This window comes from Bradysia coprophila, unplaced genomic scaffold (assembly GCF_014529535.1).
Source record: "Bradysia coprophila strain Holo2 unplaced genomic scaffold, BU_Bcop_v1 contig_232, whole genome shotgun sequence".
Classification (NCBI taxonomy): Eukaryota; Metazoa; Arthropoda; class Insecta; order Diptera; family Sciaridae; genus Bradysia; species Bradysia coprophila.
The window spans coordinates 525,638-549,079 of record NW_023503493.1 but is presented as its reverse complement, the minus strand read 5'-3'; the positions used below and the strand labels follow the sequence as shown (position 1 = coordinate 549,079).

The following is a 23,442-nucleotide window of genomic DNA, read 5'->3' as shown; positions in this document are numbered from 1 at the left end:
ATAACCCAAATCCATCGAAAAAACCGATGGAAGTTAGGAAGTGCCAGAGGAAACATCTGTCATCCCAAAATTTAGGAACCAATCTTCGAACACCTCACTCATGTCGAAAATAACCCAAATCAATCAAAAAATCCGATGGAAGTTAGAAAGTGCCAGAGGAATCATCTGTCATCCCAAAATTTAGGAACCAACCTTGGAACGCCTCACTTATATCGAAAATAATCCAAATCCATCAAAAAATCCCATGGAAGTGAGGAAGTGCCAGAGGAATCATCTGTCATCCCAAAATTTAGGAACCAACCTTGGAACGCCTCACTTATATCGAAAATAACCCAAATCCTTCGAAAAATCCCATGGAAGTTAGGTAGTGCCAGGGGAATCATCTGTCATCCCAAAATTTAGGAACCAATCTTCGAACACCTCACTCATGTCGAAAATAACCCAAATCAATCAAAAAATCCGATGGAAGTTAGAAAGTGCCAGAGGAATCATCTGTCATCCCAAAATTTAGGAACCAACCTTGGAACGCCTCACTTATATCGAAAATAATCCAAATCCATCAAAAAATCCCATGGAAGTTAGGAAGTGCCAGAGGAAACATCTCTCATCCCAAAATTTAGGAACCAATCTTCGAACACCTCACTCATGTCGAAAATAACCCAAATCAATCAAAAAATCCGATGGAAGTTAGAAAGTGGCAGAGGAATCATCTGTCATCCCAAAATTTAGGAACCAACCTTGGAACGCCTCACTTATATCGAAAATAATCCAAATCCATCAAAAAATCCCATGGAAGTGAGGAAGTGCCAGAGGAATCATCTGTCATCCCAAAATTTAGGAACCAACCTTGGAACGCCTCTCTTATATCGAAAATAACCCAAGTACATCAAAAAAACCGATGGAAGTTAGGAAGTGCCAGAGGAAACATCTGTCATCCCAAAATTTAGGAACCAATCTTCGAACACCTCACTCATGTCAAAAATAACCCAAATCAATCAAAAAATCCGATGGAAGTTAGAAAGTGCCAGAGGAATCATCTGTCATCCCAAATTTTAGGAACCAACCTGGTGGAAGGTAATATTTAATGATCCCACAATTTCCAACAAGAAACACATCCCAAAACAACATACACCTTTCACCACATTACCATCCATATCATGCACCAAAATATACAAAACACGCACTCATTAGAAATCGTTAGCGCTATACCGAGCGAAATGTGACGCTGCACTTAAATTCACCCGAAATTCGCATTCCGTGTGTTTTTGTGATCCACCAAAATTTGCATTGCCTTCATAGTAGTTCAGATACTTTGAATGGCTCGTCATTCCGCTCCAACAATTTTCTATTGATAAGAATACTTATTCATCTATCCACAAGAAAACCTTTGTCAATTCTTCTAACTTCTCTGTCTCGCCAGAAACGACCCACAACAATGCAAACGATGCAACGAAATCTGTGTTCATCGTTTCCTTGCGACTAAATGTTTCTTTAAAACAAAAACCTTCAGCCACTTGGGAATGTTTAATTCAATTACGTTCCACCCGTAAGTGCTTTACACATTCCGCAGAGTGCTTTTATTGGCAGAGTAAGTAACAACAGGACAACTATCGACTATAATAACGAAATAGAAAAATGTGTACCGTAAACCGAAATGGATCGAAATAGTATCTCCAATCGACATAAGTATATACCCACCGCTGGCCGTAAAGCTCACATACATAACAGACGGTATTGACATTAACTTTGATTCACGCAATCCGTAAACTATTCATTTACTTGCGAGCAGATTATTTCAACTCGGAATGGTATAATACCAACTGGTCTCTTTGCCGTATGCTTTTGCTCTACTCAATAAAATTACCCTTCGAAACGTGTACAGGGATATTTTCACAGAATATTCTCATAGAACGGAGGGGTCAGACACTACCATAATTGAGAAATGTAAAGAATTGTGCTGTAAATTCATATCCATTTAAAAAACAGTCCCGCTCGATTTCAAATTTTCATTTTTTTTTACTTTAATATAAAGGCCTCACAGTCATCCCTTGTCATTCCGTTTTGCCTAAGGTTCTAAAAGAACAGGTCAAGAAAACTCTGAGTTGAAGGCGATGACTGTGGTGACACACAAATTGAGTTCTGCGGCTACGAAGTTTATATGAAAAAGGCAACGTAACAAAAACAAAATTCCGAATTTTCCTAAAAAACATTTTCTTCAAGTTGATTTCAGACACAATCTGTACTGAGTGCGTTTATCGATTTCGGTGTCACTCGCCTTCGTGTGTGTCTTAACAATCGTGTGTGTCTTAACAACCTGTTCTTTCAGAACCTTGGCCTTTACCTGCTCTTTCAAAACCTTGATTTTGCCTCCGTGTACGTGACAGATGTCATTTCAAACAATTTGCTGTATTGTATGAAATGCCAAAACTGTCATCTACACGGAGGCAAACCGGAATGAAAACGGATGACTTTGAATTCAGACTAAGAATTCCATTTCAAATTAATAAAAAAAATTCCAGCATTCGGTACAATCAACTCCGTACATGTGTGTACCAACCCCCCGCACAGCATGACACAGGCGCAATTGTAAAAGCTCTCGTTCTCTCTTCTGCGAGAGAAAAGCACTTCTTACTGTGGCGCTTCAGTCGACAAAGGACATAAATCCGATTGTGTCCGTGAGGATACCACTGTTCTTTGACATCAAACAGTCGAAGTATAAAATTTGCCGTGAAAGTGTTGGATCGCACCGACAAAATTTGCCACAATGGCAGATTAATTTTGAATTAAACCAGATTTTTTTCCGTGGAACAAGTAGTATTATTCGGGGAACGGAAAATTCGCTTTTTTATTTATTGAAATCACGCGCGCGTTTCGTTAATTTCCGTTCCGACTAATGAGTGAAACGTGAATGTGTCAAAATAGTGGAAAACTCGGATGAAAAAAGAAAACAGATTTTACCGTTAATCATTTGGTGAATGTATTTTTTGTGGGGGGGTTGATGGAATATTATTATTGCTGATGTGGGCTTTGTGAAAGTGTAATATAATGTTACGGCTATGACAGCATGAGTATTGTATGATGAATTGTGGAAATTAACACACACACACACACACACACATCTAATGTGCACATTTCTATATAGATATAAAGTGCGAAACACTCTGTGAGCCGACACTTATATGAATTTATTAATTTTTAAGTATAGAAAATCTTAAATGAGATAATGATTAATGAGGCTGGTACGCATTGTGTGCTGTGAATTTAAGACGGAAAAATTATCGTTCGTGCCGGATATATAATGGAATAAACAAAAAAAAACTCAAACAATTTGGATAAACGCATAATTGGATTACTTTTTCGTTTCTTTTTACGTTAATCTGGTGTACGGAAAAGAACGGTGACTTTCCAAGAGGGTTTAGATTTACACAGGTACGTTTAGCACTCATTTATAAGGCTCACATTTCGGTGTTGGTATACAATTGATCTTCGTTTCTTTTTATTATTGGATTGAATCATTATTATTGTCACCTTTTCTATGACCGGAATTTATTGAAGTGGAAATTTCGTTGAACGAATTGAATGAAAAAAAAATTGCCTTAAAGTCGATCTGAAAAGATTTATTTTTTGAAGGAAAAATCGTTCGGTGTGGATTATCAGCCAGAATATTTATGTGAATGTGAGATTTGTATTCGTTCTAAAATAAGAGCAGAATCCAATTCTCGTAATTTTCTTACAATTTTTTTATTAAAGTTATGACTGAGTTGGATCAGAAAATTACGGTAAAGGGGTGTGATTGCATCTGCTCGACATAATTGGGCTGTAGTTGAATGTTTACCGTGGGTAGAAAATAGGAATTTCAAACAAGAGCTAAGAATTGTGCAGTCTGAGCAAAGTTTCCAGTCAGATAGAAGTTTGCAGCCACAGTTAACTTTGCAGCTGGAGTTAAGTTTGCCAGTGGAGTGAAGGCTGTAGTCTGATAAATGTATGCGGCAAGAGTGAATTTCGCAGTGTGAGGAAAGTTTGCAGTAAGAGCTACGTTTTCAGACAGAGTTAAGTTTTCAGGTCTATTGAAGGTTTCAGACAGAGAGAAGTTTGCAGGCAGAGCTGAAGCCAGAATTGTCAACAAATTGGAGCTACGCAGGTCACTTGTTATGTTTTATTATTATGAAAAATAAATGAAATGAAATGAATGAAGTTTTCAGTCAGAAAAAAGTTTGCAGCAAGTGTGAAGTTTTCATGAAGGGTAAAGTTTACAGCCTGATAAAAGTATTGAGTAAAGTTTTCAGTCAGAACCAAGTTTGCAGTAAAAGTAAAGTTTCCAGTCTGAGAAAAGTTTGAAGCCAGAGTGAAGTTTTCATACAAATCAAAGTTTGCAGCCAAAGTGCCGCTTTCAGTTGTGTGGAAACAATATTGAAACGAGCTGTTTATTGTTTGAAACCACAAGAAATAGTGGATTTATTCAGCAAAAACGTTCCGTATTTCTAATACAATTTTGTCAATGAACGTGTGATAAACATGGTTGATAAAAGTAAACGATCAATTAGGAGTCATTGAATTGCCGAGTGATTCGATGTTGCCACACAGTCATAGCAAAGTTTGTAGCCAGAGTGAAGTTTTAACACGAAGTGAAGTTTTCAGTCGTGACAAAGTTTGCAGTCAGAGTGAAGTTATCATGTTGAGTGAATTTTAGAGTCTGAGAAAAGTTTGCAGCTAGAGGTGGTCTTCAGTCTGAGGAAACTTTGAAGCCAGAGTGAAGTTTTCAGACAGAACAAAGTTTTCAGCTAAAGTGCAGTTTCTTCAGTCAGAGCAAAGTTTGCAGTCAAAGTGAAGTTTTCAGTCAGAGCAAAGTTTGCAGCAAGAGTGAAGTTTTCAGGCAGGTTGAAGTTTACAGTCTGACAAAAGTTTTCAGCCAAAGTGAAGGTTGCAGTCTAAGCAAAGTTTGCAGCCAATCAAATCACACTAAATCGAATTTTATATTTTCCACCGAAAGTAAACTCAGAGTTTACAACGAAAAAAAAAAACAATTCAACGAAAAACCGACTAACTCCTAGTTCTAACGTCTCAAAATGCCTTTGTCACAGATATGAAACGGTGGCGCTCTTCCACCAAAAACAAATATCCATCCGCAAACATCTCACGTTCAGTCTTTCACCAAAAAAAATCCTGTCACCTTTCTTAATGTACTTTTGAATAAATTTCCGCACATTTTTCTTGTCTTCTACCGTTAGCTATGCGGTGATGAAGAACATTTGTTACCTGTAAGTTCCGAAGAAAGAGTCATACCGTCGTTCTAATTGGATTTTCGGATTTTGTTTTGATAACAAAAATGCGGTTTTCGTTTGACTAAACCACAAATTTGGTTTTTCGACAATCGATTTGCCGCTTTTGCTGGGTAAAGAAAGGTTATAGCAACGAGTCCTCTGTCAGTTACGAGCACAGAAAGAGAAAACAGAGTCACAAAAATTATGGTCTTGAAAGGTATAAAACCAGTGTCTTGTAACTAAAAAAGGAGGGTGGGAACTGACCCGTTTACCCAATGATTTTGTTCTCATTGAAGCCAAATTCTTATTGACTCAAATAGTTTACTGGAACACACAAAAGCCAATGTCAGTTGCCGGTATCTAACTTTGTGTAAAACTATTCGTAGAATCGCTTCAGGTGATATTTACCCATCGGTGTTTAATTTGAAAACTTTCCCGTGTGACAGCCATTTCGAATATGTTGAAGAAAATTAGGTGCAGCCCTCAAGCGAAATGAATTATTTCTTTACAACTACAATTTGTCAATTCAACATCTTTACCGAACGGTGTTTTGAATTGAGGTGGAAGATGGCTCCGACTTCCATTGCAATAAATCTTTACGGAAGCAAGAACAAAAATATTTAGAAGTTCGAGTTTTCGCTTACACTTTCTACTGAGGTTTTATGGGATAAATGGCAAGGTTTGGGATTCGATTTTTCGTTTACCAAGGGAAGAAAATGGGATATTCCAACCAGTTTTGCGACCAGTGCCGCTCTGCAGGGTCAGTAATATTTCTAGCTTTTCTACGTGAAACATTAAAAAAAATTGACAGTTCGGGAGAAAAAAAGGTCTATTATCTCCCTTGTCAAAACAAAGGGGGGCTAAAAAAAAGACAATTTCTGTTCCGAATTGTCGTTGTCAACAAAACATTATTTTCTCATACCGCACATATGAAAAACCTTTTTTCACATCTCAGCCGAGAAAATAGCTGAAATTTTCGGAAGCCTTTGTTCTTTGTTGTGAAACGGGGAAAAGGTTGGAAATTGAATTTTCTCTGATGCGCTCTGGCCACAAACAACACCCTTGAAATGCAAATTTCAAAAATTCTTCTCTCGTTGAATAAATAACAATTTCTCATCTGAACTGTCACTTTGTTTTTGCTGTGACAAAGTTGTCACCATCAATAGACCTTTTAAGTTCGAAAAAAGACTAGATTGTCTGGAGGGACGAATCGACAGCAGAGAGTTGCTAATATGACGAGTTGGGTTTTTGAGAAAGAATTCAATACATTTTCGCTCAACCAATTTCAAAATCATTCGACATAATCCCTCTATCCGTCGAAACGACCCAATTGTCATATTAGCATCTCTCTGATCGACAGTTGGCAGCTGTAATCGGTTCGCTTTTAATCACTTTGATTCACTTTTTACTCTGTATTCAACTAAAGTGAACGAAAATAATTAAAAGCGAACTAATAACATCTGTCAGCTCTCAATTTGTTCCTCCAGACCATCTAGTCTTTTTTCGAACTAAAAAGGTCTATTGACAGCTGACAGCTGTAATTGGTTCGCTTTTAATTATTTTCGTTCACTTTAGTGGAATAAAAAGTAAAAAGTGAACGAAAGTGATCAAAAGCTAAGCAATTACAACTGTCAGCTGGCAATTCATCCCTGCAGATTATCTAGTCTTTTTTCGAACTTAAAAGGTCTATTGATGCGTTCGTTTCGAAATGTCAAATTTCATCCACAGAAGGCAACTTAACCTCAACTTTCAGGTTGCCGAAAATTGTAACGAAAAATTTACAAAGAAATTTGTCGACGTTGAGGTTATGTTCAACTCTGTGGATGAAATCATTGTCGTTCGTGTTGTCAAAGTTCGGGTTTACAGTTAATTGGAATAAACCTCTGTTCAATAACTACAGAGACCTCATAGTCTTCATGCATATCGACAAGTCTAGCAATGTCACCTTTCCCGTTAGAGCTGTCAATATCGCTCGGTCAGGCACATTGTCTCCATACATCGAGCTTATCCGAAATCAGGTGTAAACAATCTCAACCGAATCTTAGTTTATAAAAACATAGCAGGCTGTCACAACATCTGCAGTCGTCGATCCGTGCACCGGGCTTATAAACCACTTGACAGTTTGAAAATTAAATTCTTCAGAAAAGTTTTCTGCCTTTTTTGAAACATTTGAACCCCTAGAACAGCTCCGAATTCAGAAACTATTTTTATTGTTACGCAACTGCTTTTCGGAAATTCACTTTCAGTAAATGCATCCATATAACTCGTCCGTTAAATAATTCACCCGCCCAATTTGCATTAAACGAATCCAATTATTTTCCAATTTGAAATTTCAATTAACCTTTCACTCTATCCGTCACTTGTCATCGGTTGATCAATTGAACTTACTCTGATTAACCGTTTCAATTTGCAACAGTTCCGTTCCGTTGATTGTATTAGGGAACGTCAGATTGTTCGAACAGAAACGGAATGTCCAACACAACCGGAAACACAAACTATTTTTCTTTGGCAAAGCTACATTGTCCCAAAGAAAAATTGTTTGTGTCAGTGGCGCCGAGTATACGGGGGCGAGGGGGGCGATCCCCCCCCATGACAATGCAAAAATTCTTTAAATTCCTAGGGTTTTCAACAATTTTTTATCATTTTGTGCTCTTTGCCCCCCATGAGCCACCCATGAACGAATTTAAAGTCGGCGCCTCTGGTTTGTGTTTCCGTTTGTGTTGGACGTTCCGTTTATGCTCGAACAATCTGACGTTCCCTATTATCCCATTTTTCTAAAAATATATAAACTTTCACGAACGATACACCAAAATAGAGTCGCATTTTCGTTCAATAAAATTCCCGAGAAATTCATACTACCACAGCAGCCCACAGATTCGCAGAAACGGTTTGAATTGTAAAATAAATATTTTTATTTCGATTCGAAAATATGTGATACGACCTTATATCCACTCGTATAATACGGGTGTAGCTAATAAATGGGTTCAGTTTAGCATAAAAATCACTCAACTGTTTGATTCACCGAGAATCGTATCTGGCAAAATCACCTTTACGAACGAAACAAAAAAGGTTTTCGGTAGGTGGACTGGTGTACCACTCAAGGAACGAACACGAAAAAAAACCTGCAAAAAACACATTTAGATAATGGGACCTTTCGTTATCTAAATGGAAAACAATCTAAATTGTTCATTACTTTCAGTTCGGTGCCGTTGTTTCTGGCAAAATTTACCGTGAAAAAAAAAACATTTTTTAATGCTCTACCTTCCTGGCCAATTAAAAATATATTCAGCAAACCTTAATCTGAAGATTTGTCCGGTAGATATACGTACTGGAATCGTGTTTACGTTTATTTGAGTTGGGGTTCGAAGGTAGTCATTCAAAATTATGCATATGATTTGACTCCTATACCACATGTAGTCCAGTTCGTATAGGGGACGAGAAATATCGATAAGAAATAGCCAGATTTCTGACAATATGTTCAAAGTAATGAAGTACCAGATTTTGTTTACATCGGTCGAGAAAAATTTCGAGCTGGTCCTCCATCGACTTAGAAGTGGACACAGAACAAGCTACACCAATTACCAAGAAGTTTTCTATATGGAAAGAAAATCCAACGAAATCACCTGAAATGTTAAATGTGACTGTTGGGATCAGTCTGTTTAATCTGTCAAAGTGACGTTTTAAACGTCAAAAGAAAATACAGATGCAATAGTCATAAATTTGCTTAGTTTTACCAGAGAAATGTTAAGTTGGTACCCATGCGGTGGTGAATGACAGCTGCTAAGAAAACTGGTTGACGTTTAAAACGTCACTTTGACAGATGGAATAGACTTACTTTTGATCGTATTTGTCACGAATGATTTAAGCAATTCAGCATCAAAATGTTGTATGAAATTCGGTGCAAAGTGCTTCAGATAGTATACGATCTACTGTCTAATAAAGTGCTTTGCACTCGAAGTGATAAATAACTAAAAATAATTTCTTGTCTGATTTGTTAGGCACGAGGCTACATTTACAAAAAAAAAGTTCTTTCCTTTCGTTTTGCCTACGTTTAGTCTTGATTTCCACATAGGAAAAGAGCACCCCGCTTTCTCTTCGTTTACAGGGAGGCAAAGCGGAGTGGATTTTTTGTAAGTGAATATCAGAAAACGATCCAATTTTTGTGTATATTTACTTGAGAGTGGTCGCCATTTAGTTGACAGTTCTCTATCAAAAATTGATTTTGATTCAAGGGCTTTTATCCGAGAAATGGTATGTTGGTACTGATGCGGCGAGATAGAGGGAACATGTTAGATGTTAGAAGGAACATGTGAATGACAGCTGTCACCTATGGGAGAGAATTCGTATGAAATTCTCTCGCATTCTCTCCCATAGATGCCAGCTGGCATCTAACATGTGCATGGCAGCTGTCACGTATGGGAGAGAATTCGTATGAAATTCTCTCGCATTCTCTCCCATAGGTGCCAGCTGGCATTCACGTGTTCCATCTATCTCGCCACAGGCGTACAAACTAAACATTTCTCTGGTTTTTATTTAACTGTCATGCGAACGAAAGAACTATTTTCTATTTTCTAAACGGAATTTGTTCCTTTTAATAATTCTCAACCATTGTACGTTTGATCAAGAAGTCGTGTAGCGGCAACAAACTGAATCTCTACAATTTATTATAATCAGATTTACTAGCACAAGAAAGGTTTTCTTTTACCCACTTACGTACCAGACTAACAGGCAATGAAAACGAAAAAAAAGATTGCAAAGCCCGAAAATATTATTGGCTGACAGGTGAATGTTATTCAATTTTCATGCGAAACTTTGTTTGCGTTAAGACGGATTGACATCGACATCAAAAAAGGTGTTGTTTTTTATTTGGGGATTTTTGTTTGATTTTTATTTATATATTCGTTCCATACACACCTATATATATATACACGTATGGTATATGGGCGGGGGCGGTTTGCTTAAGTTCATGGTTTTCTCTCCGGTTTTTTTCTTCTTCTTCTTCCTTTTCTAAGCGAAAATTGATTGATTTTGAATGTTTATTTTAGAGACACACTTTTCTCAAACGGAAAAATTTATTTAATCGGAAATGGCATTTTTGTCAATATCGCTCGGTTGTCCTTTGTTACGGGGTAAGGAAAAAAAAGAACCTTTGCTGAGGATGTGGGATTTATATTTTCGAAATGGTTAATCGAATGGTGGGAGAAAAATAAAATCGGCAAAACTTGACCCTTTTCTCTGAATTCTCTTTTAAAATGGTGCGAGCGACGAGGTTGATTTAAAAGTGGACCCAGATGAATACGGTGTGTACACGTTTCACGTTTTTTAATCATATCAAACGACTTTTAAATTACGTCATGCGGGACGTAATTTCCCAACAGTTAGAGTAAGTCGAAATTTTTACAGATTTTTATTTATATTCGTGGAATGTCGATAGATTTGAGCCAGCACTAAATTGACATACTTAGCCAGCAACGTTGAACGTTGCTTACTTTTCCTGTGAAAGTGAAACCCAGGTACAGTCTTAGGGTACAGTCTTAGGGTACAGTCTTAGGGTACAGTCTTAGGGTACAGTCTTAGGGTATTTTCCGACAATAACGATCTGATGAGGAACAATATTTAATACGAACACGATGCACCCAAATGTAGACTCCAATTGCAGCTCTTAAGAGCAATGGACATTGAATATTTGTAGCCTACATTGAGACGGACAAATGGTCGTTTTTTTTGATGATTCCTCTGAACCAAAATCTTTTTTTTTTTTTGAAAACTAAAACCATTGGAACTCGCAAAAATGTGTTATTCTGAAAGGAAAAATTGGTTTGTAGGTGATAACTGGTCCCACTTGAAGAAACCTGTGCACATTACATAAATTTACATAAACGGAGAAACGCTAGTTGCATTTTGAGGACTTTGGGACGTCATAAAGTTGATGATTTTTATTTATTGTAAATATTTGATAAGTTGCCACTAACAAACCAAAAGATTTTGGTTGAAATAAATCATCAAAAAACAAATATTTTTCCGTCCAGATGTAGGCTGCAAATTTGCAAAAAGGGTCCATAGCTCGTAATGACTACTTTCACTGACAAGTCAGTTGTGACTGCCGGGATGAATAGTAGGTTTATTCCATCTGTCAAAGTGACATTTAAAACGTCAAACAAAAATAAATTTGCGAAATGGTCACCAAATCGAAGATTTTTCTTTAGCTCTATTAGACTAAAAGAAGTGAGGAAAATTACCGGTTTTTATGGCTAATTCAAATATCAATTTTCATTTGACGTTTAAAACGTCACTTTGACAGATTGGATAGACAACTTTTGATCAGAACAGTTGCAGTCTTATCGATCAAAATCAGTCGTAGACCTCACAGATAACGTTCAGAGGAGTAACTGACAAACAGTAAGACCAATTGACCCGTTTTGCAAATTTGTAGCCTACATCTGACCCACAATCTAAGATATCACCCACGCAAGGCTGTATACTTTGGGGAGGTCACGCAGATCGCCATTTTATTAGATACGCGGGAACACACCTTTTCCATACAAACAAATTCACCAAAATTGAATTTGTATGGCGTGGTGAATTTTTTGTATGAAACGTGGTGTGTAACCCGCGTATCTGGATCTGCGTGACCTCCCCAAAGTATACAGCCTTGTCACCCACGAACCAATTTTTCCTTTAAATCTAACCCATTTTTGGAGGACGCAATGGTTTCACTTTTTCAGAAAAAGATTTTGGTTCAGAGAAATTTGCAAAAAGGGTCCATTGCTCTTAATGACTACTTTCACTGACAAGTCAGTTGTGACTGCCGGGATGAATAGTAGGTCTATTCCATCTGTCAAAGTGACATTTAAAACGTCAAACAAAAATAAATTTGCGAAATGGTCACCAAATCGAAGATTTTTCTTTAGCTCTAAAAGAAGTGAGGAAAATTAACGGTTTTTATGGCTAATTCAAATATCTATTTTCATTTGACGTTTAAAACGTCACTTTGACAGATTGGATAGACAACTTTTGATCAGAACAGTTGCAGTCTTATCGATCAAAATCAGTCATAAACCTCACAGATAACGTTCAGAGGACTAACTGACAAAACTTAAGACCAATTGACCCTTTTTGCAAATTTGTGGCCTACATCTGACCTACAACCTAAGTTATCACCCACGAACCAATTTTTCCTTTAAAATTAACCCATTTTTGGAGGACGCAATGGTTTCACTTTTTCAGAAAAAGATTTTGGTTCAGAGAAATCATCAAAAAACGAATATTTTCCCGCCTAAATGTAGGCTACAAATTTGCAAAAAGTGTCCATTGTAATTAAAGATAAAATTTTCCTCATTACGCGTATACCATCCACACAAAGACACGACACGACATAAGGCGTGTGCATGCTGACTATTTGTAGATAACACAAAGAAGAAGAAGAACAAATTAAAATTGTATCTCATTTTCCGAAAATGTAAAACCATTTCAATTCCATATTAAAATATCTCTGTACAGATATGCGTACAGCACCAAGCAGTCAAATTAACATCATTTTTTATCCCGAACAATGAAGAAGAAACGCAGAGTGTTTAACATTTTTTTCCTTCTCCCCCCCCACTCCTCGGTTTGTGGTAGATATCTTTTCCTCCACGATGATGATGTGGCATACAACTCTTGTTCTACGTGTATACATTGTTACGTATACATATGGATGTTTTGTATATTGAAAGCGACTCTTTTATCATTTTCTAAATAATAAACGAAAAAAACAGAAAAGTTGAAATAGAAGAGACACTTTTCATATCTTCCTCTTTTCGAACAACAAAAAAATTGTGTGCATATCAAAATGACGACACGTCACTGACATAATACATAAATTTGTTACTTACATAATATACAATAGAATAGACGGGGATATTGTTCAGCCAAGTCAAACATAATTCACGAAGTCGTTGGCTGGTTTGTGTTTTGTGTAGCAATATGGAATGAGACATTATTGGTAGATATAACATAACATACGGATGGTGTATATATACCATAAGTCAAAAAAACCCCTAAAGGGTAAAAGTGACGCAAGTTCTTGTGTCTGCTTACCGATGAAATTGCTGAGGTTGACGCATTTTGCGAATGTCTTATGTTGATGCTAGAAGCAGAACTGTGGTCACAGTAAACGATATCAGTTGTTTTCGAAGTGTACACAGGGACTTGCGTCACTTTTTACTCTGTTTAATGGTACTAATTTTGACAACTACTTCGCGAACAAAGTTTTTCTGGAAAAGTGTTTTCTCAAAGTTCTCAAAAGGTTCTCTATCCGAATCTGTAATAAACGAGCCATCAGAACAGTCGTAGCGTTTGTTCTGCTGATTACCTTCCAAATGAAACAAAAAATAGAAAAAACGGATCAAATTTGCTCGAGTTATTTGCAAAATGGAATAAGGGCCGAGTAGTGGCCTTAGTCCTAGGACCCAAATTCGAAACGTTTTTCTCAACACATTCTGTTCGGTATTCAATTAACTTCTATATACGACAAAAACAAGCAAAATTGGATGAAATTTACTCAAGTTATATGCAAAATACACTTAGGGTCGAGTAGCCTTTCACTTCTAAAAATTGCACCGCGAAATTTCACTTTCCTTCTGAAAATCCAAAATTGAAACACTTTTTATCAACTGTTCAATACTTACCACTCAAACATCAACGCACAGACCGGGAACTAACTGACTATCAAAACTTTGAATTTTAATATCTCGACGAAACCTTAACCGATTTTGACGTTTGATAGTTAGTTGAACTCGTACGGATTGATTATTCAATTCATGGGGGTCAGTGGAGCCAAACGTCAATTGGAAAGCCAAAAAATTGCTGCAAACATGTTGCCTAGTCCATAAAAATGAATTGGAAAATTTTGTAGTAGAGGACTTGCGTCACGCCCGCTTCCTAACATATGGGCATGATAACATGATATTGATGGGAAATGTGTATTTTCCATACATTTTCTACTAAAAACGACAACGTAATAACCGACGGGCTCGTATCTAAATATTATGTGTGTGTCGTATATGCCTTCGTGTTCAGGCAAATGGAAATATTTATGATGAGAATCAATAAATTTCGCTTAAACTTTGTGAATAATATGTGAAATATTGTGCCATTTTATCCGCTGGTTTGAATAAAATAAGATTTTCTGGAGTCATTAAGTGTACGGTTTTTGTTGTTCGAATGGGCGAGTACGTTAGAGGAAGCACAGCCCAGAAAGGATACACTTGTGCTTCCTTTCGCCCTCAACTCAATGAATTCATTTGCGATAATAAAGTGAAAAAGAAGAAGAAGAAGAAGAAGAAGAAAATGTTTCATACGAAACGGAAATCGTTCCGACGGCCTTTGCACAAAATGAATCGATCTTCACAATAAATGTTTTCTGTGCGATTGACGTTAACTTTCAAACGTCGATTAAACGGTAAATTGTGAAACATAACCAAATTTCCGGTTTAGCAAGCTTTTGCGGTGCTAATCCGTTATTCTAAGCTCGCATTTTCATTAAGCGAAAATCGTTGATGGTTTTGTTTGTGAGAGAAAGAGAGACAAAGCGGTAAATGTAATAAAATCCAACTGCAGACAGTGGGCTGAGAGTTGGGGAAATTTATGCTTCTACCGGTTTTTATACTAAATTAATCTTGGCGACTTGAATGGAAAAATTTAATTTTAGCTGTGCAAACGTGTAGATGCCGACTTTAGTTAAAGAGTAATGGCATTGAGGCTAATTAAAAATAGTTTCGCCAAAATATAGCGTTCAACCAATGATTGCGTAGACATAGTTTACGAAAACATGTTGCGAATTTCACAACAAATGAAAGTTTATGAAACTTTGCCGATGGGAAATAGTTCACAGAGTTGTTGAATAGTTCATTCAGCAGCTATGAGTATGTGGTATAGAAATGCTCGAAATTTTCTCGAACTCCGAGTCTCATGTGTAACATTACCAGCGAAACGGCTGAATATTGATTTGCGCCAATACCGCTCGTTTGCATCCCTTGATAATGTTCTAGTTTTGGCTAAAATACAAATATTTCACTGACAGTGAATACCTAATCCGTTGCAGGCATCACCATCGTTAAGCTGCAATTGCACTCCTCCGTTTTTGGTCTCCGTTTAGACAATGCACATGCGCAGAGATAGAATTCTATCTGTGCGCATGCGCAATATCGAAACGAAGACCCAAAACGGTGAAGTACGATTGCACCCTTATAGCAGATAGATGCGAATATGACGACTGACTCGCCAACAGAGAAATCTTAAGTTGGTACATACACATGCTGGCACCTATGGGAGAGAATTTAACCAATTTTGCATGAAATACTCTCGCATTCTCTAACATAGGTGCCAGCTGTCATTCACACCTTCCTTCTATCTCGTCACAACTTAACGTTTCTCTGGATTCTATGCAAACTTAGACGCATAAAGATGCTAATATGACGACTGGGTCGAATGATTTTGAATTTGGTCGAGAGAAAATGTATTAAAATCTCTTTTTCTCAAAAAACCAGCTGTCAGTTAACATATTCCCTCTATCCGTCGAAACGACGTCCCAGTCGTCATATTAGCATCGCTGTGCATTATACCGATATTTCCTGTTTCCTGATTTGAATATGAATCAATGTACACAGTGAAGTTGGTTCACATTTAAATAATTCGACACACAATGAGGACGGAATATTTCTGAAAATATCTCACCAGGTTTTCAGTTCGCCCAGTTCGTTCCGTGCAATATACATTTTTATACCATTTTTAGCCCCGTACGAAGTACTGGGGGCTTATAAGATTAATATGCCGTTTGTAACACGTCGAATTGGAAGCAGACAGTAAGGGCAAAGCTTTTGGTTATGTTCATAGATGACGAATCCGCAATAAAAAAAATGTCCGTCCGTCCGTCCGTCCGTCCGTCCGTCCGTGACCCCTCTAGCTTGAGCAAATCACAACCTTTTTTCAAAATTCTTTTTTTCCCCGATTGGTATCGACAAAAGTAAGGTCAAGTTCGAAAATGGGCATGGTAGGGTCGACCCTTCCAGAGCTAGGGCCCTATAGGTGTTTTTCATCTTTCGACGATATCTACCGAAATACGCACGTAATAGCTGCTTGTGATATATCAAATGAAAGGTATTGACGAGTAGAACAAAGTTGCTGAACATTGTTTTTGTGTAGGATGCAACGCGAGCTTGTTGGGAGGGCTCAAAGGTCGTTACTCGGCCCTAAGTGTTTTTTCCACATAAATCGAGTAAATCTCATCCGATTTTGCCAGATTTAGTTTTTTATGGAAGGTAATTGAATACCGAAAAGAACGTGGCGAAAAAAGTTTCAAATTTGGGCCCTTGGACTAAGGCCGCTACTCGGCCCTAAGTGTTTTTTGCACATAAATCGAGTAAATCTCATCCGATTTTGCTAGATTTTGTTTCATTTGAGAGATAGTTGAATGCCGAATAGAATGATGGCAAAAAAAGTTTCAAATTTGGGCCCTTGGACTAAGGCCGCTACTCGGCCCTAAGTGTTTTTTGCACATAAATCGAGTAAATCTCATCCGATTTTGCTAGATTTTGTTTTATTTGAGAGATAGTTGAATGCCGAATAGAATGATGGCAAAGAAAGTTTCAAATTTGGGCCCTTGGACTAAGGCCGCTACTCGGCCCTAAGTGTTTTTTGCACATAAATCGAGTAAATCTCATCCGATTTTGCTAGATTTTGTTTCATTTGAGAGATAGTTGAATGCCGAATAGAATGATGGCAAAAAAAGTTTCAAATTTGGGCCCTTGGACTAAGGCCGCTACTCGGCCCTAAGTGTTTTTTGCACATAAATCGAGTAAATCTCATCCGATTTTGCTAGATTTTGTTTTATTTGAGAGATAGTTGAATGCCGAATAGAATGATGGCAAAGAAAGTTTCAAATTTGGGCCCTTGGACTAAGGCCGCTACTCGGCCCTAAGTGTTTTTTGCACATAAATCGAGTAAATCTCATCCGATTTTGCTAGATTTTGTTTTATTTGAGAGATAGTTGAATGCCGAATAGAATGATGGCAAAGAAAGTTTCAAATTTGGGCCCTTGGACTAAGGCCGCTACTCGGCCCTAAGTGTTTTTTGCACATAAATCGAGTAAATCTCATCCGATTTTGCTAGATTTTGTTTTATTTGAGAGATAGTTGAATGCCGAATAGAATGATGGCAAAAAAAGTTTCAAATTTGGGCCCTTGGACTAAGGCCGCTACTCGGCCCTAAGTGTTTTTTGCACATAAATCGAGTAAATCTCATCCGATTTTGCTAGATTTTGTTTTATTTGAGAGATAGTTGAATGCCGAATAGAATGATGGCAAAGAAAGTTTCAAATTTGGGCCCTTGGACTAAGGCCGCTACTCGGCCCTAAGTGTTTTTTGCACATAAATCGAGTAAATCTCATCCGATTTTGCTAGATTTTGTTTTATTTGAGAGATAGTTGAATGCCGAATAGAATGATGGCAAAGAAAGTTTCAAATTTGCGCCCTTGGACTAAGGCCGCTACTCGGCCCTAAGTGCTTTTTGCACATAAATCGAGTAAATCTCAACCGATTTTGCTTGTTTTTGTTTTATTTGAGAGGTAATTGAATACCCAATGGAAAGTTGGCAAAAAAATTTGGGTTTATAAAATAATGTCGTAAATTGTTGGTTTTATTTGAGAGGTACTTCGTACGGGCTTTCGTAATTGCGCTATGCGCAATTTTAAAAATGAACACTTTCAGTAAATTTGACCATGCCCAACTTGACTTGCATTTTGGTAACAGACGCATTAGAGGGTTGTAGACGTATTAGGGTTCCGGGCGTATTACGGCTACGGACGTATTATGGTTACGGACGAAATAGGATTACGGATCGTACGGGGCTAAGTCGCAGCAAACGCTCCGACTGTTCTGATGCCTTGTTTGTTATCAAGGCATTCGACGTTCGGAGGCAAGGAATGCACGGATGCTCGTAAGAGAATAAAACGAATCGCAATCAAATGAAATGTCTTTCAATCGCAAGAAGAATGAACTTTTACATTTCATTCAAATTTGTGTACGAACTTCGAAGTTCTCGCGTCGTGTTGAAATTGAAAAATATTTTGCAAACAGTAGGTGGCTGTTTTCCCTAATTGTGCATGTTTTAAAACCTGTAAGTTACATAGACCGTACATAACGTAACGAGTGATGTTGCATTCGTCGAGTGACTTTTTTTAGTTTTGATTTCGGTCTAATTTCAACTGTTAAGGCTAGTGCATAGATCGTAAAAAATGGGCCCATACAAAATATGTCAGAAAATATATGAGCTATCTGTCAAATATTTTGCAAGCTTGGTGGTTTACACCTGAGGTTTACACAGAGCTTTCAAAATATTTGACAGATAGCTCATATATTTTCTGTCATATTTTACATGGACCGATCTGCACGATCTGTCTAGTTTTTATAATGAGCATGTCGTGCGTAGAAAATATCTGGAAAATGTTGACATAAAATGTCAAATTTCTTTAATGCTTGATGTAAACCTGATGTAAACACTCAATTTTAATGCGTTACGGATGGTGTAAACCTATTAGTGACATTGGAAAACTATCTGAAACTCTGACAGTGTGTGTTTTTCACAATTAAGTTTCATTCATCATTATCCCAGGACAAATCAGAATTTTGCGGAATTAATTAAGAATTAAGAAATCATTGTAGAAACATACAGCCATTTTGAGTTGATAGTGTTGTGATGATTGTTGTGAAGTTGGTTGTAATTTGGTCGAAATATCAGAATTCAAAGTTTTTGAATATTACGGTTTACATGGTTGGTAATTATAAAAATTTGGTCAATTTCGGGGTATGTTGGGCAGCTGGAAATATTTGGTCACTTTCGGGGTAGCTGATTATTACCAAATTTTCGAATTTCGTAAAATTTTCGATTTTCACACGCTATTCACATATATTTTATGTCGAAGTGTCTGGGAGTGGATTTTCGTCAAATTTTCGATTTTCGTCAAATTTTCAATTTTCGTCAAATTTTCGATTTTCATCAATTTTTCGATTTTTGAATTTCGTTAAATTGTTGACCTAAAACTTCCAAAACGTGTGATATCCCAACAAAATCTCTACGAGAAAAGTGTGACGCAGTCTTTGTAGTACAATTTCTAAAATTAATGATATCGCTAGAGTTGACGCTTTCAGCTTCGTTACGCAAAAATTAAATTTTACACCCAATTTTAGTTCAAACAAGCTGGCTTAGGTTTTCTCATCATCTGCCAAATTTTTAAATAGAAATCATCAAAAAAACGAATATTTTTCCGCCTAAATGTAGGCTACACCTTTGCAAATGGTCCAAAAAAAACTTGACTGAAAACAACAAAAATTTTACCAAAAAAATCTGCGTCCCATGTGGCAGATAAATTTCCTTGTAGGTCTGTTCCTGAACATCTGCCACTTTGCGACGCAGATTTTTTTGGTAAAATTTTTGTTGTTTTTAGTCATTTTTTTGTTCAAAATTATTTGGCAGATGATAGGGATATCATTCATTTTAGAAAATTGTACTACAAAGACTGCGTCACACTTTTCTCGTAGAGATTTTTGTTGGGATTATTCTTTCGCTTTTTCTGAACTTTGACTCTATTTTGCTGCTCAGTTGGAATGTAAACAACTAAGCGTCTAAGTTCACTGTTCCGGTCAATCGCATAAAGTCAAAGTCAACCAACCGCTTTTTGATTGTAATTTCCTCCAAATGTGCAATATTATGAAATTGTATGCATTGAAACGGCACAAACAAAGCTATCAATTCTATGTTAACTATCGTAGTAAAACTGCTGCACAATCATGTGTCTCTAACATTTCATGACATCATTGTTAGTTGGTTGCATTCGATCCCGAAAATTCAAAGGCGAATGCGGTCCGAAGCAAGTATAGTTAAATGCACACGACGTTTTCTACAAATAAAATTAATTGTAATTGTCATCTGAAACTTTCTGTTTGCGGTTTACGGAAATTGAATCAACTTGGCGAAAAGCTATTAGTGTACACACACACACACAACCACACTTGGGAATATTCATTCTACACTTGGGAATTCATTCATTCCTTACTTATCGTTATCGCCGAATGAGGCACATATAATTTAAGCAAAATTTATCGACTCGTTGGAAAATACGTTGACAAAATTTGTATATTTATCCCCCGAGAATATAAGTTATTTTCGCTAAGAGATTCGAACTCGAAAAGTTTTTGCTCAAATTGGTGTATGGGGGACTGGATAACACCACCGAAAAACTTAAGTTTTCGGTTTGATATCAATGCCATTCCGACAATATTATACTCTCATGTTCAGTACCGCACACACACATTTCCTACAACAATACCGCTGATGATGTAAATTATATCCGTGGAGTGGATGACGACAGTTTTGGAAATGGTATGCATAGTGTGTCACTATTAGTGGTACCATTAAAAAAGAAATGTTGAAAAAGCGATTCCTTTTTGATCGTTTAATTTGCCGTTAAACGAGCGACCACTCCCCAATCTTTCTTCTTCGTCGTTTTTTGGCACCAAAATGAAATTAAATTATTTTTGGGGACTTCGAGAACATTTAGCCAATCAGAAATGACATGATATTCGGAATGAATTTATTGCTAATTAATTCCGAGAAACGGGTTGCGTGTTAGAATATCATTTCGAAATTAATTTTGTTGTTTCCCGTTTAATGAACTTCTCTCTCTCTCTCTCTCTCCCATTATAATTTGTCGCTATGCAAATACATATATTTATGTCGGGGGCAGTATGGACTGCGTTATGAAATCAGAAACTGGTGTCGATGGTAGAATTTGTTTCAGAGCTGTGGAGAATATATTTTTTCCACCACCCGTGTAGTTAGAAGGATATTTTATAGCCGGGGGGAATGTCATTAAAAAAACTCTGTTTTTTTCCCAGTTCTCACTCGCGCAATCATTATTCATTTTGAAAATACAATCATTCAATGCATTCCGCACACAATATTTGATGGATTGAATTTCGTTTTTTTTCGCTGTTTTTTTTTTGTCAAATCCTACCCGAAAGTCATGGCAACCTCTCAACTTTGGTATGCTGTGATTTCAAACCAGAAAGTTGCTTCTGGTCCTATTCCAGGTAATTGATACCATTGAATATATCAACATTGAATATGAGAGAAACAAAAAATGTGAAAATGGAATCGTAAATTGGAAATGTAGAGTTTGGCGAGACATGCAACTGCACTGCTCGAAAAACAGTTATCGAAGCAAGTTGCTCGAAAACACAACGAGTGAGACTTGATTTCCACTTCAAAACTTTCGTCGTAAGAGTGTCTCGCGAAGGTTTTTTATTGGTTAAAAAATGAGAGAGACGAATTTCAACGAATAGAAATCCTTCACGGTGCTCTCTTCCTGGAAAATGCATATTGGGATATGCCAGACAAAAGGGAAATCGGAAAATAGCCACTGATAAGCCCTTGATCTGAAATTGGTGTCATTCGATGCCCACGGACTACAATGAGCAGACAAAAAAAATCGCCAGACAAAATTCACTAAGATCTCTGAGTCGCCAGACAAAAATAAAACTCGAAAATGGTCACCATTTATCGTGATAAGCGCTCCACCCGAAATTGGTGTCATTTGATGCAGACAGACCCCAATGAATAGAAAAACAACCGCCAGACAAAATTCAATGAGAACTGTGAGCTGCCAGACAAAAACAATGTTTTCTTTTCGTCTGATGGCTCACAGTTTTAGTGTATTTCGTCTGGCAGCTCATAGTTCTCATTGAATTTTGTCTGGCGGTGTTGTTCTATTCATTGAGGTCGAGTGATTATCAAGACAATTTTCCAGTTTTCATTTTGTCTGGCGGCTCACAGTTCTCATTAAATTTTTGTCTGGCGAGTGTTTTTCATTAATTGGGATTTCTGTCATACGTTTGGCGCCAAGGGCATATCACGATCAAAACTGACAATTTTGGACTATTCATTTTGCCTGACAGCTGACAGTTCACACTGAATTTTGTCTGGCGATCGTTTTTTTGCTCATTGGGGTCCGTGGGCATCGAATGACACCGATTTCAGATCAAGGACTTAACTGTGCTCGACGGGTGATACGTCAAAATTTCTACTCTCTTTTGAATGTCTTGATTTCCACTTACCAAAAAGTGCTCCGTGTGAGAGACAAAATTAATTTTTTTTTTCAATTTTTTCTTTGTTTATTTGACAGCTCGCTCTCTCACGGCTCTCTCACGGAGTACTTTTTGTTGAGTGGAAAGTAATGAAAAACGAACCGATTCTACAGCTGGCTCAACAAATTTCGATACAAATTTGGTTGATTTCAACTGTTTGTTTACTATTGAGACGAATGTAAAGCATCTGGCCCATTTTCCAATATTCTCATGCGGATACAGAGTAGAGCAGCAAAATAGAAAAATTGATCAAATGTATTATAGCTTGCAACCAAGCTTGGCAAAGCTTGCAACTTGGATGTTTTGTTATGTAATTTCTCAGTAAATGTTAAGAAGATAAATATTGGATATTTCTATGTTACATCCTACTTATACTTCCTGTGGCGGTATTATAATACTGAACCGGACCACAGAGATTCGAAAATATTTTCGATAAAATGGTGTTAGGTTTCGAACGAAACGATGGAAAAGGAAAATGTTTGCAATTTTTAACGTTAGGCACTGTCTACGAAACGTACAGAAAATCATGAAATTTTGACTCTTCCTTTTCGTTATATTTTGTATACATAACGGTGGCACCTCGTTTGGGTATGTTAGCTCCTTTGACTGACTGAATTTCTCAATAGATTTTCGCAATTTCAATGATTCATCAATTTGAATCTCAGTTTCATTAAACAAATATCTGACTTAAATGTCCAAGCGAACGATGCTGAGGTCGAGCGCTGAATAGATACTGACTCTCTCGCTTATACTGCTCTCGCTTCGCTCTTTCCGGAAAGTTCATTTTCGTAGAAATTTTCTCTTTTATGAGAGTAGCGAGAAAAATTCATTTGTGAATACAATTCCTCGTCGAACACAGAAAAAATTTCTAACAGAGAGGGGATGTGAGGATTGCGTGGTGTTCCATAAATTTTTTGTGTGACAATTCTCATATATTTTGCGTTTTGTGTTACGTAATTTATGATGAAAATTTTGTGACAAACATGTTCGGGTGTGATTTG

The 23,442-nt window shown here is 37.1% G+C and overlaps 1 protein-coding gene across 1 annotated transcript in view; it reads left to right on the top strand.

Moving 5' to 3' along the window:
* The first annotated feature begins 2,695 nt into the window (after window positions 1-2,695).
* The window catches only part of LOC119075776 (neuroligin-4, Y-linked), a 192,201-nt gene continuing 171,454 nt past the window's right edge, over window positions 2,696-23,442 (top strand). Inside the window, exon 1 of the mRNA XM_037182331.1 lies at window positions 2,696-3,429. The gene's annotated coding sequence lies outside the window, so the exon portion shown is untranslated. The remainder of the gene's footprint in view (window positions 3,430-23,442) is intronic.